The following is a 15,619-nucleotide window of genomic DNA, read 5'->3' on the forward strand; positions in this document are numbered from 1 at the left end:
TGCTATCTCTATGCTCTGTTCTTCAATTCTTCACTGAATGGAGACAACTCACCCAGCACCACTAGACAGTAACAATTGCTATGCCATCCTTCTTTAAGGGTAATAAGGCCTCTCTCCTTTTTTTTTCTCCATATCACAAAAGCCATGCAATTCTGTTTTTTCATATTGACATCAATTCCTGATTTTCAGGACTGATGGAAGAGTGGCAACAGGCCTTCAAAATACCACTCCCTGAAAGGAAGTTCATGAGGCATTTGCATTTCAAAGTTTTGTGCAACTTGCTCTGCTATTAAGTAAGGGTAACAAAAATGAGGAAGTGCATTTGTCCAAGTAATGGTAATACAATTCAGAACAATTTGAACCAAAAAAATGACACTCTGTGGCTCACAGAACTGGAAAGTCCAGGTGAACACTGACTTTACCTGTCTGGACCCCAGTATTTAAGTGACATCTTCAGAGCTCCTTTTTCCATTATAGTTGTCCTTGGACATGGACTTTTTTCAATTTGCACTGAAGATAGCTGTTAGGAACTCCAGATTAATTGTTCCTTTAAAAGAACTACTTTAAACAAATGTGTATTTGAAGTTCTGTTAAGGAAGACTGTGTTTATTTTTCAATTGTTAAATCAATAGTCTTAAGCAAGATTCTCACAGACCTGGCTTCACACATGTGCTCAGCCTTGCATGAATCTCTGAATGTAGTGGGCCTGGTCTGTGATTGGCAAGGCCTGGACAATATTCCACACACCCTGCAGCCCAGAAGTATGATCCACAACCAGACTACAAGTAATAAGCTCCCTTTGTGAAAGAGAGAGAAGGGAAGCCCAGCTGGGGGAAACAACATGCATTCACTACAGGAAGCTGTAAGAGTTCCTGAGTACAATCCCTGACTCCCTGGGTCATTGCGGCCTTCTCTTCCTAGGAGAATCAATGCAACCAGGCAGAATAATTTGCCTTGCCTGTCAACTTTCCTCACATCTGTTAGAGTTCGTAAACAAGTCTGGATGGTGCCTGGCAAAATGCCAGAGGGAGTGGTTTGAGAAGTAACAAAAGCAAGCCATTAAGTGTGGAGATTCCTTATTGGTTGACTGATGTATCTAGTTTATGCTAATTAGATAAGCTGTGTGGAATGTATAAACACTGCTCCTGTCCTGCAATAAACGGCTCCCACTCCTGCTGTGTCAACGTACACAAGTTATTCATCACCCCCCGGTTATTTTGCTGCAGCCGGACTGTGGCAGATGGTGGCCTGTTACGGGGAGCCCCGGGACACTCGGGGGTAAGTGACGAAAAAAAAAAAACCTGCCCGTCCATAGATAGGACGGGAGCAATCTGCTCGTCCCTAGGCAGATAGGGCGAGAGGAAAAATGGCCATTTCGAGAAAATGGAGAAGATTGATACAGTATGTTTGTGTCTTGTTTTGTCTTGAAATGTTGTATTGTCTTTGTGATGAAAATATGGAAGGGGTGAGAAGTAAATTACTAAGGGAAAGAGGCACCCCAGTGGAACCAAGAATAGTTAGGGCATGTGTTGATAAGAGCCCAGGAACTCTAGTCAGAAAGAAAAAGAAAGTTCAGAAGAAGAAGAATTATCAGGAAAAAAGTTGCAGCAAAAGGCTATTACTAAATACTTTTCGTTACCGGAGGGTGCGTGAAGAGGAGAGGCGGCTGCCGAGTGTGCAAGCCGGTCACAGCGCAGCAAGGATTTTCCAAGAGGCAGCGGCGACTGGCCCTTCCCCGCCTCCTGGCCGGGGAGCTGGCTCTTCCACTGCCGCGAGCCCAAATCTAGACCTGACCTGGAGGCACAGTCTCGCAGGCTCTTGCTCCCTGTGCCCAGTAGCAGTTTGAGTTCGGGACACTCCCCAGGGCCATCTGGGGCTGCCCAGGACGCTACAGCTGGCAGAAGATGCTACAGGCATCCCTGATGTTTGGTCATTTTCAATGCCAATAACTAAGCTACAATGGTTCTCCCACACCTGAAAGCTGATGAGTAATGAGCACTATTAATGCTTATTTCAAATGCAAAAAAAACCTTGAGATAATGTACTAAATTGTTCAAAAGGTTGTTTTCTTAGTTGAATGCTATAGGATTTTCTTTAGCCATCCGGAGTTCCTGCCTTCGTCCCAGTGCTGGTAAAGACCAAGGTGGAAGAATTTCCAGTGTTGCTGAGAACCGGACGAGACTTCAGATCAAGCTAGCTGCCTGCAGAACTTACCTGGACTGTGATTTACCTGGACTGTGAGTTAATCTATTGAGACACTGCTTTACCTGGACTGAGACAACAAACTGTAATCTATAACAAATTGTAACTCGGTATCTTTGCTAACAGTGTCATTGCTGGTATAATTTTTCCAAGGGCTTCTTGCATGGAGCCATCAATTGGCTTGGTATTGTGGCATTTTGTATCCTCCCTTTCTGTTTGTAGCAGGTTATTTATGGTGTTTCTGTAAAAATCACTATGGTCGTTATTTAAATCAAACAAAAGGGGGAAATGTTAGAGTTTGTAAACAAGTCTGGATGGTGCCTGGCAAAATGCCAGAGGGAGTGGTTTGAGAAGTAACAAAAGCAAGCCATTAAGTGTGGAGATTCCTTATTGGTTGACTGATGTATCTAGTTTATGCTAATTAGATAAGCTGTGTGGAATGTATAAATACTGCTCCTGTCCTGCAATAAACGGCTCCCACTCCTGCTGTATCAATCTACACAAGTTCCTCATCACCCCCTGATTATTCTGCTGCAGCCGGACTGCAGCAACATCTATTCTACTAACACTTTTTTCATTCCTTCTTAGAAATTTTATTCTCCCACTTAACTTCTTAGACTCTTTATCATCTTTTCCAATCTATGTAGATTACTCTCAAATCATTGAGATGTTTAACCAATGAATGAGTTCCTAACCCAGGACTTGAGAGGAAGGCACACATCTGCTAACTACATGCTTTCTTCTTCCATTTTCATGTGATCAAGGGTATGGTTAGATTAGATGTCTCCCAACAGGAGTGCTTTGAAGTAATTGTGTATGTGTCAACTCCAAATGACAGCGCTTTCACTAACTCATGAGTAAAATTCTACAGAGCACTAAAATACTTAAGTTTGAATTCTTCTATGGTTACATTGGAAGTATAATTTAAACAAAGATTTTTATTTCATCTAATTGGGTCTATAGAACTACTATATCCCAAGTCAGAGCCAATATTCATTCTGGGCACTGCCTAAACCTCTGTTCTTAGTGATTTTCTCCCTTCATTCAGCTCCAGGAACTGAGCTATTCATTAGAAAGTTGTCAAAGATGAGGAAATTTAATTTATATCCTCAAGAAACTCAATTTAATGGTAAATATATGAAATGTGATGATTTGGCAGGAACACAAAATAGCTGCTTTTCATTTGGTAGTAGTACTTTGTCTTCAGTAGGTGCCAGGGTTTTGGTTCAGTTGAGCTAGGGTCAAGTAATTAGTTAATAAGTAGTTCTCTACTGATTAGTTGTATCCATCTTTAGGGAATCTGTCCAGACCTCTGAACTTCAGTGTTCTTGTCTGTAAAATGAGGCCACTAATACCAATGCCATAAGAGTTACAGGAATTTAAAATAGATAGAAAATTTTGTAGAAAATAAAATACTTTAGGCTTCACATTGTTTTCTGTAAAATCTAGTATTTTCTATATTTTAAGTCAAATAAGAATCTATATAATCACGTGGTTTTTTTATTATTTATTTCTTTAGCTCTGCCTTTCTTGATTACTTCTAGCAAATGGAAACTTTTCTGTAACCCAAAATTTGCTACAGTCTACTGCCTGGTTATAGAAGATTATAAGAGGAGCAGGCTAGATGTAGATGAATAACGTGATGAAAGGACAAACATATCTTATGTAACGTTGGATGCCAAAAATAATACAGTGAAATCCTGTTCTGTAATTCCTAACCATGTGAGTATCCTCATAAAATAGTCTATGAACACCTCCATCTTGGCCTACCAGACTCCAGGTATCTGTTATGTCTACTTTTAATTTATCAAGACTTTTGGGCTGATTAATCACTATAGGTAACTATATTCAAAATGTTTACATTTAATTCTAGGAGATCTATGAACTGTCATTTTTCTTCACCACACATAAGAGTGTTTATGACATTGAACTGTGCACTACTTCAGAGGCATCTTTAGAATTCAGCACCATGGCAGAAGACCCTATAAGACTGTCCCTTTTGATAGCCATTTTCTCAGTCAAAGCCAGTCTAAGTACTGCTGGCAGAACCACCAGGGTCTCAATCCAAGACGACCAATGGACAGAGGTGTGTTTCCTGAGAAGATCTCAGACAGCTCCACCCAACCTCTCCCCTGGCCTCTGTACTTCTACCAAAGTGATAGAGAAGGACCTGGGTACTTTGTGATCTCTGTCTTGGGACTCCAAAACATGATTTAACTAGAGATGAAACTCACTGGAAAAATTTTTTAAAAAAAAAAAAGAAAGAAAGAAAGACAATAACAAAAAAATATATGTTAGAGATTTTATCTTTAAACAACATATATAGGAATCTTATAATTGGCAATCTCCTAAAATGTTTTTTACTAATTATTTATAATAGCAGATATTGAAACTATCATGCAAAATGCCTTATTAAAACATTCTGAGTCTCCAACCAATGGACTGAAATTCAAGAATTCAGTAGGGATTGATGACGGGTACATCATTTGAAGATAAAATTAATTTCTGAATTGCAAAATTCAAAGTACATAGATGATGAAGGAACAAGGATTTATAACATGTAGCTGATCAAAGCTGTCACCAGTTGTTCAATGCATATTTACATAAAACAAAATGTCATAATATTCCTGAAGACAGGTAAATCAAAATCACTCAGTTTGTCAAGCATAGTAAACAGAAAAATTCTCCAAAGAGTAATAACATTTATTTGGGAGAAGCAGAGTATCATGATGGGAATGGCATGTGCCACAATGAAATATGAACATATTCAAAGAGGTTGAGGCAAGGTGAAGTTTTAAAGGCAAAAATATAAAGTTAATTCAGCTACTTGGATACAGAGTTCATTGGTCTAGTAGACTGGAGGCTGGGGTGGGCTCCAGCTCATTGATGAAGGTACAGTTGCTAGGCAAATGTTCTGTTCAGAGCATCTTATCTGAATTGCTACAGTCTTAAAGAACGTTAAAGATACATGTGGCTACAGAACTCTGTGCATACTTGCAAGGTGTGTAAAGCATGGATGAAGGTACTCCTTCATAGCTTTCAGACTAATTTTGTCTGGATCTGACAAGTACAATTTCATATTATTATCAACATATACAATTTCATTCCCATTTTTTTTCTCTCTTGATTTGTATTCAAATGGTCTGGAAACTCTCTAAGAAATACCTTCTTTCCTATTCCAAGTACTCCCTACCCCCACTTGTGTATTCAAGCAGTCCTTCTGACTGGTGTCAGCTATCAATTATTTCTATATCCAAATGTCCTTTCTGGAATGCCTTTATGTGAGATAGGTTCGCACATGCTTGTGTGTGATGACCTTATTTTAGCTAGTATTTGCCTTCCGAATTCTTTTAGAATATTTTTATTTACGGAACATCTAGGAGATATGGTCAGTACAGAATTTAGAAAAAGAGTCAAAACAGAAAGAATGGCACTAGAAATTACCTGTGTAGAACAACCTGAAGCCCTGAAAAAAAAAAAGATAAAATACTAATAATAATGCAATGAAGGAATCAAAAGTAGAAAGTAGGGGCAGAGGTCATGGCTTTGAGTATATCACAAAAATTACTGCAGAAATTGCATCACAGGGCTGAGTTACAGAGTGGAAAAGAAAGCAGAGAATGCTCAGACCACTGCCCTAGTATCTAGGGCTTGGGACACAAACTTTGCCTGAATGAAAGAAGCAAGGTGGAGAGTGAAGAAAACCCTAGGAGAATTCTGCCACAGGATGTGGGTTAGCCACGCAGGAGGTTGCCAATGAGGAAATTGTAAAAGAACATCAAGCGGGGAAAAGATCTAGTACAAACCGAACAGGAATGCTTTGCTTTTGATCCCCAGAACCTCAGGGGCTTAAGAACTAACACAAAGTTTTAAAGGGAAGTAAAACTGAGTTATCAAAGAATCTGAACTGTGACATTAGACTCTAGAAACTAAGGGGCTGCTTCACAATTTCACTTCCCTAATTTAAGGCCAGATGAAACCATGCTGGGGTTGTCTGATAACATATGATGTGCATGTGTGAAACCACTGTGGATACATGGGTTAAAATATTGCAGTGGGAGAGCTGAGTGTAGCTCAGTGATAAAGTACTTGCCTAGCATGAGTGTGGGCCTGGATTTTAAGTCCAGCACTGCAAAAAGAAAAAAAAAAAGTTTTAGTGAGAGCAATTTCACAATTGAGCATAAGTGTTCTTTATTTTCCTTGAGATTTGGTGGTTTTTGATTTTGTTTAACGAGTTGAGGCCCCACTGACAGATGTAAGCTTTGATCAAAAGAACTGTATTGTGGAATCTATGAGGAGTTCCTTGTTTGTATCTAACTCAAATCAAAGGGTTCAAGATTAACTGCTAACTTCCAGTAAGCTTCTAACCTTCTAGATATGACATCGTTGCTCAAGAGTCACAAATACACACAACAAAGCCACTACACAACATCTGACTTCCTTAAGCAGAACCTTGCAAATCCAAAGTTGTGAAAAGACACGAGAACATACAATTTTGATGATCGCGTGATTGGAACTGTATGCACCACAACTTTCAAATTACCATTATCGGTGTCCCAACGTTGAACATAGGAACATATAAGCTCTTTTCAAAAATAAACAAACAGCATGACTTAACCACCATATTCCTTCTCTCTTTTATGAAATTTGTTCTTTTTGGTTATACATGACAGTAGAGTGTCTTTTGACTCTTGATATTTATACATACATGGAATTTAACTTCTCATTCTTGTGGTTTTACATGATGTGGAGTTACACTGGTCATGTATTACGTATTCAGATATGAACATGGGAATGTAAAATCTGATTCATTTCTACTTTTTATTTTTTACTCCCCTCCCTCCTCCTTTTCTTCATTCCTCTTTGTCTAATTCAATGAACTTCTTCTTCTCCCCCACCTTATTGGGTGTTAGCATCTGCATATCAGAGACAACATTTGACCTTTGGTTTTTTGGGGATTGGCTTATTTCATGTAGCATGATAATCTCCAGTTCCATCCATTTACTGGAAAATACCATAATTCATTCTTCTTTATGGTTGTGTATACTACATTTTCTTTATCCATTCATCTTTTGAAGGGCACCTATGTTGGTTCCATAACTTAGCTACTGTCATTGAAATGCTATAAACATTGATGTGGCCACATCACTTTTGTATGCTGATTTTAATTCCTTTGGGTATATACCAAGGAGTGGAATAAAGGGGTCAAACTGTGCTTCCATTCCAAGTTTTCTGAGGAATCTCCATACTGCTTTCTACAGTGTTTGTACCAATTGCAGTCCCACCAGCAATGTATGAATGTACTTTTCCCCACGTCCTCATCAACATTTATTGTTAGTTATAGTCTTGATAATTGCCATTCTGACTGGAGTAAGATAGAATGTTAGTGTAGTTTAAATATATATTTCACTAATTGCTAGGGATGTTGAACATTTTTTCATGTATTTATTGACCATTTGTATTTCTTCTTTTATGAAGGGTCTGTTCACTCCTTTGCCTGTTTATTGACTGGGTTATTTGGTTTTTGTTTTGCTTTGGTTTTGGTATTAAGTTTTTTGAGTACTTTATGAAGATTAGTGCTGCATCTGAGGTGCAGGTGGCAAAGATTTTCTCCCATTCTGTAGGCTCTCGCTTCTCATTCTTGATTGTTTCCTTTGCTGTAGAGAAGCTTTTAGTTTGATTTCATCCATTTATTGATTCTTGATTTTACTTCTTACACTATAGAAGTCTTGTTGAAGAAGTTAGTTCCTAAGCCAATATGATGTAGATTTGGGCCTACTTTTTCTTCTATTAGGTACAGAGTATCTGGTCTAATGCCTAAATTCTTAATCCACTTTGTGTTTTGTGCAGAGGGAGAGATAGAGGTCTAATTTCATTGTATTACATATGAATTTCCAGTTTTTCCCAGCACCATTTGTTGAAGGGGCTATTTCTTCTCCAATGTATGTTTTTGACACCTTTGTCTGGTATGAGATAACTGTATTTATGTGGGTTTGTCTCTGTGTCTTCTATTATGTACCATTAGTCTACATGTCTGTTTTGGGGCCAATGCTTTTGTTTTTGTTACTAAAGCTCTATAATATACTTGAAGGTCTGGTATTGTAATGTCTCCTGCTTCACCTTTCTTGCTAAGCATTGCTTTGGCTATTCTGGGCCTCTTATTTTTACAAATGAATTTCATTACTACTTTTTATATTTCTATAAAAATTTCATTATAACTTAATAGAAATTGCATTAAATATGTATACTTTGGGTAGTATGGTCATTTTGACAATATTAATTCTGCCTATCTAAGAACATGGGAGATCTTTCTATCTTCTAAGGTCTTCTTTGATTTCTTCTTTAGTATTCTGTAGTTCTCACTATAGAGAGCTTTCACCTCTTTTGTTAGATTGATTCCCACCACCACCACCCACTTTTTTTTTAAGGCTATTGTGAGTGGGATAGTTTTCCTAATTCTCTTTCAGTTGATTCATCAATAAAGTATAGAAATTCAATTGATTTGTGGTTGTTAATTTTATATCCTGCTACTTTGCTGAACTTATTCAAGAGTCCTAGGAGTTTTCTGATAGAATTTTTTTGGCTCTTCTAAATATAGAATCATGTCATGGGCAAATAGAGATAGTTTGAGCTCTTCTTTTCCTATTCATATCCCTTTACTTTCTTTTGTCTAATTGCTCTGGATAGAGTTTCCAGGACTATGTTGAAGAGAAGTGGTGAAAGAGGGCATTCTTTTCTTGTTCCAGTTTTAAAAAGAAATTATTTCAATTTTTCTCCATTTAGTATGTTGCCAGCCTTCAGTTTAACATACATAGATAGCTTTTACCATGTTGGTATGTTCCTACTATCCCTAGTTTTTCTAGTGTTTTGAACACGAATGGATGCTGAACTTTGTAAAATGCTTTTTCTGCATCTCTTGAAATTCTTGTCTTTAAGTCTATTGATGTGATGAATTATGTTTATTGATTTCTGTATTTAGTATATTCATCAGGGATATTGGTCTGAAGTTTTCCTTCCTTGATATGTCTTTGTCTGGTTTTGATGTCAGAGTAATACTAGCTTCATAGAATGAGTTTAGAAGGGTTTCCTCCTTTTCTATTTCATGGAATAAATTGAGTAGGATTGTTGTTAATTCTTCTTTGAAGATCTGATAGAACTCGCCCGAGAATCCATCTGGTCCTGGGCTTTTCTTTGTTGGTGGGCTTTTGATGGTGTCTTCCACTTAATTGCTTGAAATTGATCTGTTTAAATTTTATGTGTCCTCCTGATTCAGTTTGTATAGTTCATATGTCTCTAGGAATTTGACTTCAAGATTTCTATTTTATTATAGTATAAATTTTCAAAATAGTTTCTGATTATCACTTGTATTCCTTTAGTGTCCACTGTGGCATTCCCTTTTTTCATCATAAATTTTTAGTACTTTGAGTTTTCTCTCTCTTTCTCTTCATTATCTTGGCAAGGGCTTATCACTTTTATTTTTTTTTCCCAAAGAATCAACTTTTTGTTTCATAGAATTTTTTTAATTTCAATTTTATTGATTTCAGTTCTGATTTTAACTATTTCCTGTCTTTTGCTTTTCATGTTGATTTGTTGTTCTTTTTCTATAGCTTTAAGATGTAATGTTAAGTGATCTGTGAGCAATTTTCTATTCTTTTAATGAATGAGCTCAATGCAGTGAACTTTCTTTTTAGAACTTCCTTAATAGTTTCCCAGAGATTTTGATATCTTGTACTGCTATTCTCATTTACCTCTAAGTATTTTTTGTTTCCTCCCTTATTTCTTCTGCTATCCATTCATCAATCAATCATATATTATTTAGTCTCCAGGTGTTAGAGTAGCTTCTATTTTTTATTTTATCGTTAATTTCTAATTTCATTCTATTATGATCTAAATATAATGCAAGGTATTCTCTCTCTCTCTCTCTCTCTCTCTCTCTCTCTCTCTCTCTCTCTCTCGGTATTTGCTAAGAGTTGCTTTGTGATCTAAGATATGTTTTAGTTTAGTGAAAGATCCATTACTGCTGATAAGTCATGATGGATAAAATATTTTATATATGTCTGTTAAGTCCAAATTATTATGTATTATTTGGTTCTATAGCTTCTCTATTTAATTTTTGTTTGAAAGATCTATCCAGTGGTGAGAAAACCAGGTGAAACTCACTCAGTATTATTGTGCTTTGGTCTATTTAATTCTTCAAATTGAGAAAGGGTTGTTTGATGTACGTAGATGCTCCATTGTTTGGGGCATAAATATTTACTAATGTTACATCCTGTTGATGTATAATTCCATTAACCAGTATGTAATGGCCTTCTTTGTCCCTTCTGATTTACTTTGGCTTGAAGTCCACTTGATCCAATATGAGGATAGAAACCCCTGCTTGTTTATGAGATCCATGTAAATGATACTTTTTCCCCCCATCATTTTACCTTCAGTTTTTGGATGTCTTTGCCGATGAGGTGAATCTCTTGGAGACAGCATAGCATATTATTGGTTTTTGTTTTTTAATCCAATCTGCCAATCTATGTTTTTTGATTGATGAGCTTAGGCCACTTACATTAATTATTATTGAGAAATGATTTTCATTTACTGTCATTTTGATTTATTTCTGGTTTTTAATTTGAATTAATTTCTCCATTGATTAGCTATTCTTCTAGCATAGTTTCTCCCTTTGCTGTTTTTCACTTTTGTTTTTCATTTCTTCCTCATAAAATATTTTATTAAATATGTTTTGTAGTGCAGGTTTTCTTGTTGTGAATTCTTTTAACTTTTGTTTATTATAGAATATTTCATTTCATTGTCACTTCTTTTTTTTCTTTTTTTTTTTTATTGGTTGTTCAAAACATTACAAAGCTCATGACATATCATATCATCTTTCATATATTTGATTCAAGTGAGTTATGAACTCCCATTTTTACCCCAAATACAAATTGCAGAATCACATCAGTTACACATTCACAATTTTTACATAATGCCATATTAGTGACTGTTGTATTCTGCTGCCTTTCCTATCCCCTACTATCCCCCCTCCCCTCCCCTCCCATCTTCCCTCTCTACCTCATCTGCTGTTGTTCAATTCTCTCCCTTGTTTCCCCCCCCCTTTCCCCTCACAACCTCTTATATGTAATTTTGTGTTACATTGAGGGTCTCCTACCATATCCATATGCTTTCCCTTCTCTCTCCCTTTCTCTCCCCCCACTCGTCTCTGTTTAATGTTAATCTTTTCCTCATGCTCTTCCTCCCTGTTCTGTTCTTAGTTGCTCTCTTTATATCAAAGAAGACATTTGGCATTTGTTTTTTAAGGATTGGCTAGCTTCGCTTAGCATAATCTGTTCTAATGCCATCCATTTCCCTGCAAATTCTATGATTTTGTCATTTTTTAGTGCTGCATAATACTCCATTGTGTATAGATGCCACATTTTTTTTATCCATTCATCTATTGAAGGGCATCTGGGTTGATTCCACAGTCTAGCTATTGTGAATTGTGCTGCTATGAACATCGATGTGGCAGTATCCCTGTAGTATGCTCTTTTAAGGTCCTCAGGGAATAGTCCGAGAAGGGCAATAGCTGGGTCAAATGGTGGTTCCATTCCCAGCTTTCCCAGGAATCTCCATACTGCTTTACAAATTGGCCTCACCAATTTGCAGTCCCACCAACAGTGTACAAGTGTACCCTTTTCCCCACATCCTCGCCAACACTTGTTGTTGTTTGACTTCATAATGGCTGCCACTCTTACTGGAGTGAGATGGTATCTTAGGGTGGTTTTAATTTGCAATTCTCTGACTGCTAGAGATGGTGAACATTTTTTCATGTACTTGTTCATTGATTGTATGTCCTCCTCTGTGAAGTGTCTGTTCAGGTCCTTGGCCCATTTGTTGATTGGGTTATTTGTTATCTTATTGTTTAATTTTTTGAGTTCTTTGTATATTCTGGATATTAGGGCTCTATCTGAAGTGTGAGGGGTAAAAATTTGTTCCCAGGATGTAGGCTCTCTATTTACCTCTCTTATTGTTTCTCTTGCTGAGGAAAAACTTTTTAGTTTAAGTAAGTCCCATTTGTTGATTCTTGTTATTAACTCTTGGGCTATGGGCGTCCTATTAAGGAATTTGGAGCCCGACCCCACAGTATGTAGATCGTAGCCAACTTTTTCTTCTATCAGACGGCGTGTCTCTGATTTGATATCTAGGTCCTTGATCCATTTTGAGTTAACTTTTGTGCATGGCGAGAGAAAGGGATTCAGTTTCATTTTGTTGCATAAGGATTTCCAATTTTCCCAGCACTATCTTTTGAAGATGCTATCCTTCTTCCATTGTATGCTTTTAGCCCCTTTATCAAATATAAGAAAGTTGTACTTTTGTGGATTGGTTTCCGTGTCCTCTATTCTGTACCATTGGTCCACCTGCCTGTTTTGGTACCAGTACCACGCTGTCTTTGTTACTATTGCTTTGTAGTACAGTTTGAACTCTGGTATTGCTATACCTCCAGATTCACACTTCCTGCTTAGAATTGCTTTTGCTATTCTGGGTCTTTTGTTTTTCCATATGAATTTCATGATTGCTTTCTCTATTTCTACAAGAAATGCCATTGGGATTTTGATTGGCATTGCATTAAACCTATAGAGAACTTTGGGTAATATCGCCATTTTGATGATGTTAGTTCTGTCTATCCATGAACAGTGTACATTTTTCCATCTTCTAAGATCTTCTATCTCTCTCTTTAGGGTTCTGTAGTTTTCATTGTATAAATCTTTCACCTCTTTTGTTAGGTTGATTCCCAAGTATCTTATTTTCTTTGAGGATATTGTGAATGGAGTGGTTTTCCTCATTTCCATTTCAGAAGTTTTGTTGCTGATATACAGGAATGCCTTTGATTTATGTGTGTTGATTTTATATCCTGCCACTTTGCTGAATTCATTTATTAACTCTAGCAGTTTCTTTGTAGACCCTTTTGGGTCTGTTACATATATTATCATGTCATCTGCAAATAGCGATAAATTTAAGTTCTTCTTTTCCTATTTTTATGCCTTTAATTTCTTTTGTCTGTCTAATTGCTCTGGCTAGTATTTCAAGAACTAAATTGAATAGAAGTGGTGATAGAGGGCATCCCTGTCTTGTTCCAGATTTTAGAGGGAATGCCTTCAGTTTTTCTCCATTTAGGATGATGCTAGCCTGAGGTTTAGCATATATAGCTTTTACCATGTTGAGGTAAGTTCCTGTTATCCCTAGTTTTTCTAGTGTTTTGAACATAAAGGGATGCTGTACTTTGTCGAATGCTTTTTTTGCATCTATCGAGATGATCATATGGTTCTTGTCTTTAAGTCTATTGATGTGGTGAATTACATTTATTGATTTCCGTATATTGAACCAGCCTTGCATCCCAGGGATGAATCCTACTTGATCATGATGCACAATTTTTTTGATATGATTTTGTATTCAATTCGCCAGGATTTTATTGATAATTTTTGCATCCAAGTTCATTAGAGATATTGGTCTGTAGTTTTCTTTCTTTGAAGTGTCTTTGTCTGGTTTCGGGATCAGGGTGATGTTGGCCTCATAGAATGAATTTGGAAGAACTCCTTCTTTTTCTGTTTCTTGAAATAGCTTGAAAAGTATTGGTATTAATTCTTCTTTGAATGTTTTGTAGAACTCTGCTGTATACCCATCCGGTCCAGGGCTTTTTTTGGTTGGTAGTCTTTTGATGGCTTCTTCTATTTCTTCTTTTGTTATTGGTCTGTTTAAATTGTGTGTGTCTTCCTGACTCAATCTGGGAAGATCGTATGACTTAAGAAATTTATTGATATCTTCATTATCTTCTATTTTATTGGAGTATAGGGTTTCAAAATACTTTCTAATTATCTTCTGTATTTCTGTAGTGTCTGTTGTGATATTGCCTTTTTCATCTCATATGTTAGTAATTTGAGTTCTCTCTCTTCTTCTCTTCGTTAGCATGGCTAAGGGCCTGTCGATCTTATTTATTTTTTCAAAGAACCAACTTTTAGTTTTTTCAATTTTTTCAATGGTTTTTTTTTTGTTTCAATTTTGTTGATTTCTGCTCTAATTTTAATTATTTCTTGTCTTCTACTACATTTGCTGTTGTCCTGCTCTTCCTTTTCTAGGTTTTTGAGGTGTAGTGTGAGTTCATTTATTTGTTGTTTTTTTCTTTTTTTGACGAAAGAACTCCAAGAAATGAATTTCCCTCTTAAAACTGCTTTCATTGTGTCCCATAGGTTCCGGTATGTTGTGTCCGTATTGTCATTTGTCTCTATGAATTTTTTTATCTCCTCCTTTATGTCTTCTGTAACCCATTGATCATTCAGTAACATATTGTTCATTTTCCATGTGATGTAGGATTTTTCCTTCCTTCTTTTATCATTGATTTCCAGTTTCATTCCATTATGATCAGATATGGTGCATGGTATTATCTCCACACCTTTATATTTACTGAGAGTCTCCCTATGGCATAATATATGGTCTATCTTTGAGTAGGATCCATGTGCTGCTGAGAAGAACATGTATCCACTTGACGATGGTTGATATATTCTATATATGTCGGTTAAGTCTAGGTTATTGATTGCGTTATTGAGTTTTATAGTTTCTTTGTTCAGCTTTTGTCTAGAGGATCTGTCCAATGGCGAGAGCGGTGTATTGAAGTCCCCCATAATTATTGTTTTGTGGTCTATTTGATTCTTGAACTTGAGGAGAGTTTGTTTTATGAACATTGCAGCTCCATTGTTTGGTGCATACAAATTGATAATTGTTATGTCTTGATGGTGGATGGTTCCTTTTAACAGTACATAGTGTCCTTCTTTATCCCTTTTGATTAACTTAGGCTTGAAGTTGATTTTATTCGATATGAGTATGGCCACTCCTTCTTGTTTCCAAGGGCCATGTTAGTGGTATGATTTTTCCCAAGCTTTCACCTTCAGCCTGTGTATGTCTTTTCCTATCATATGAGTCTCCTGAAGGCAGCATATTGTTGGATTTCTTTTTTTAATCCAGGTTGCTAGCCTATGTCTCTTGATTGGTGAATTTAAGCCATTAACATTTAAGGTTACAATTGAAATTTGGTTTGTACTTCCAGTCATGCTTATTTATTTATTTATTTATTTTAGTTTGGCTAGTTTTTCCTCTTTGGTTATTTTTCTCCCCCTTTACTGAGATACCTCCCACTGTTAGTTTGGGGCACTATTTTTCACTTCCTCTTCTTATAGTATTTTGCTCAAAAAGCTTTGCAGTGCTGGTTTTCTGGCTGCAAATTCTTTTGGCTTTTGTTTATCATGAAAGATTTTAATTTCATTGTCAAATCTGAAGCTTAATTTTGCCGGATATAGTATTCTTGGTTGGAATCCATTGTTTTTCAGCGTTTGAAATACGTTGTTCCAGGATCTTCTCGCTTTCAAAGTCTGTGATGAAAAATCAG

General features: G+C 36.6%; 1 long non-coding RNA gene across 1 annotated transcript; it reads left to right on the plus strand.

The window, feature by feature from the left end:
* The first annotated feature begins 1,181 nt into the window (after positions 1-1,181).
* On the plus strand, positions 1,182-6,814 carry LOC131424354 (uncharacterized). The gene is made up of 3 exons (XR_009227216.1): positions 1,182-1,278; positions 2,074-2,237; positions 3,722-6,814. It is a non-coding gene; the product is annotated as an uncharacterized LOC131424354 (long non-coding RNA).
* Positions 6,815-15,619: the final 8,805 nt, after the last annotated feature.

The sequence above is a fragment of the Marmota monax genome, unplaced genomic scaffold (genome assembly GCF_021218885.2).
Source record: "Marmota monax isolate L192 unplaced genomic scaffold, Marmota_monax_Labrador192_F-V1.1 WCK01_AAM20220418_F8-fsc00030, whole genome shotgun sequence".
NCBI classification, from domain to species: domain Eukaryota; kingdom Metazoa; phylum Chordata; class Mammalia; order Rodentia; family Sciuridae; genus Marmota; species Marmota monax.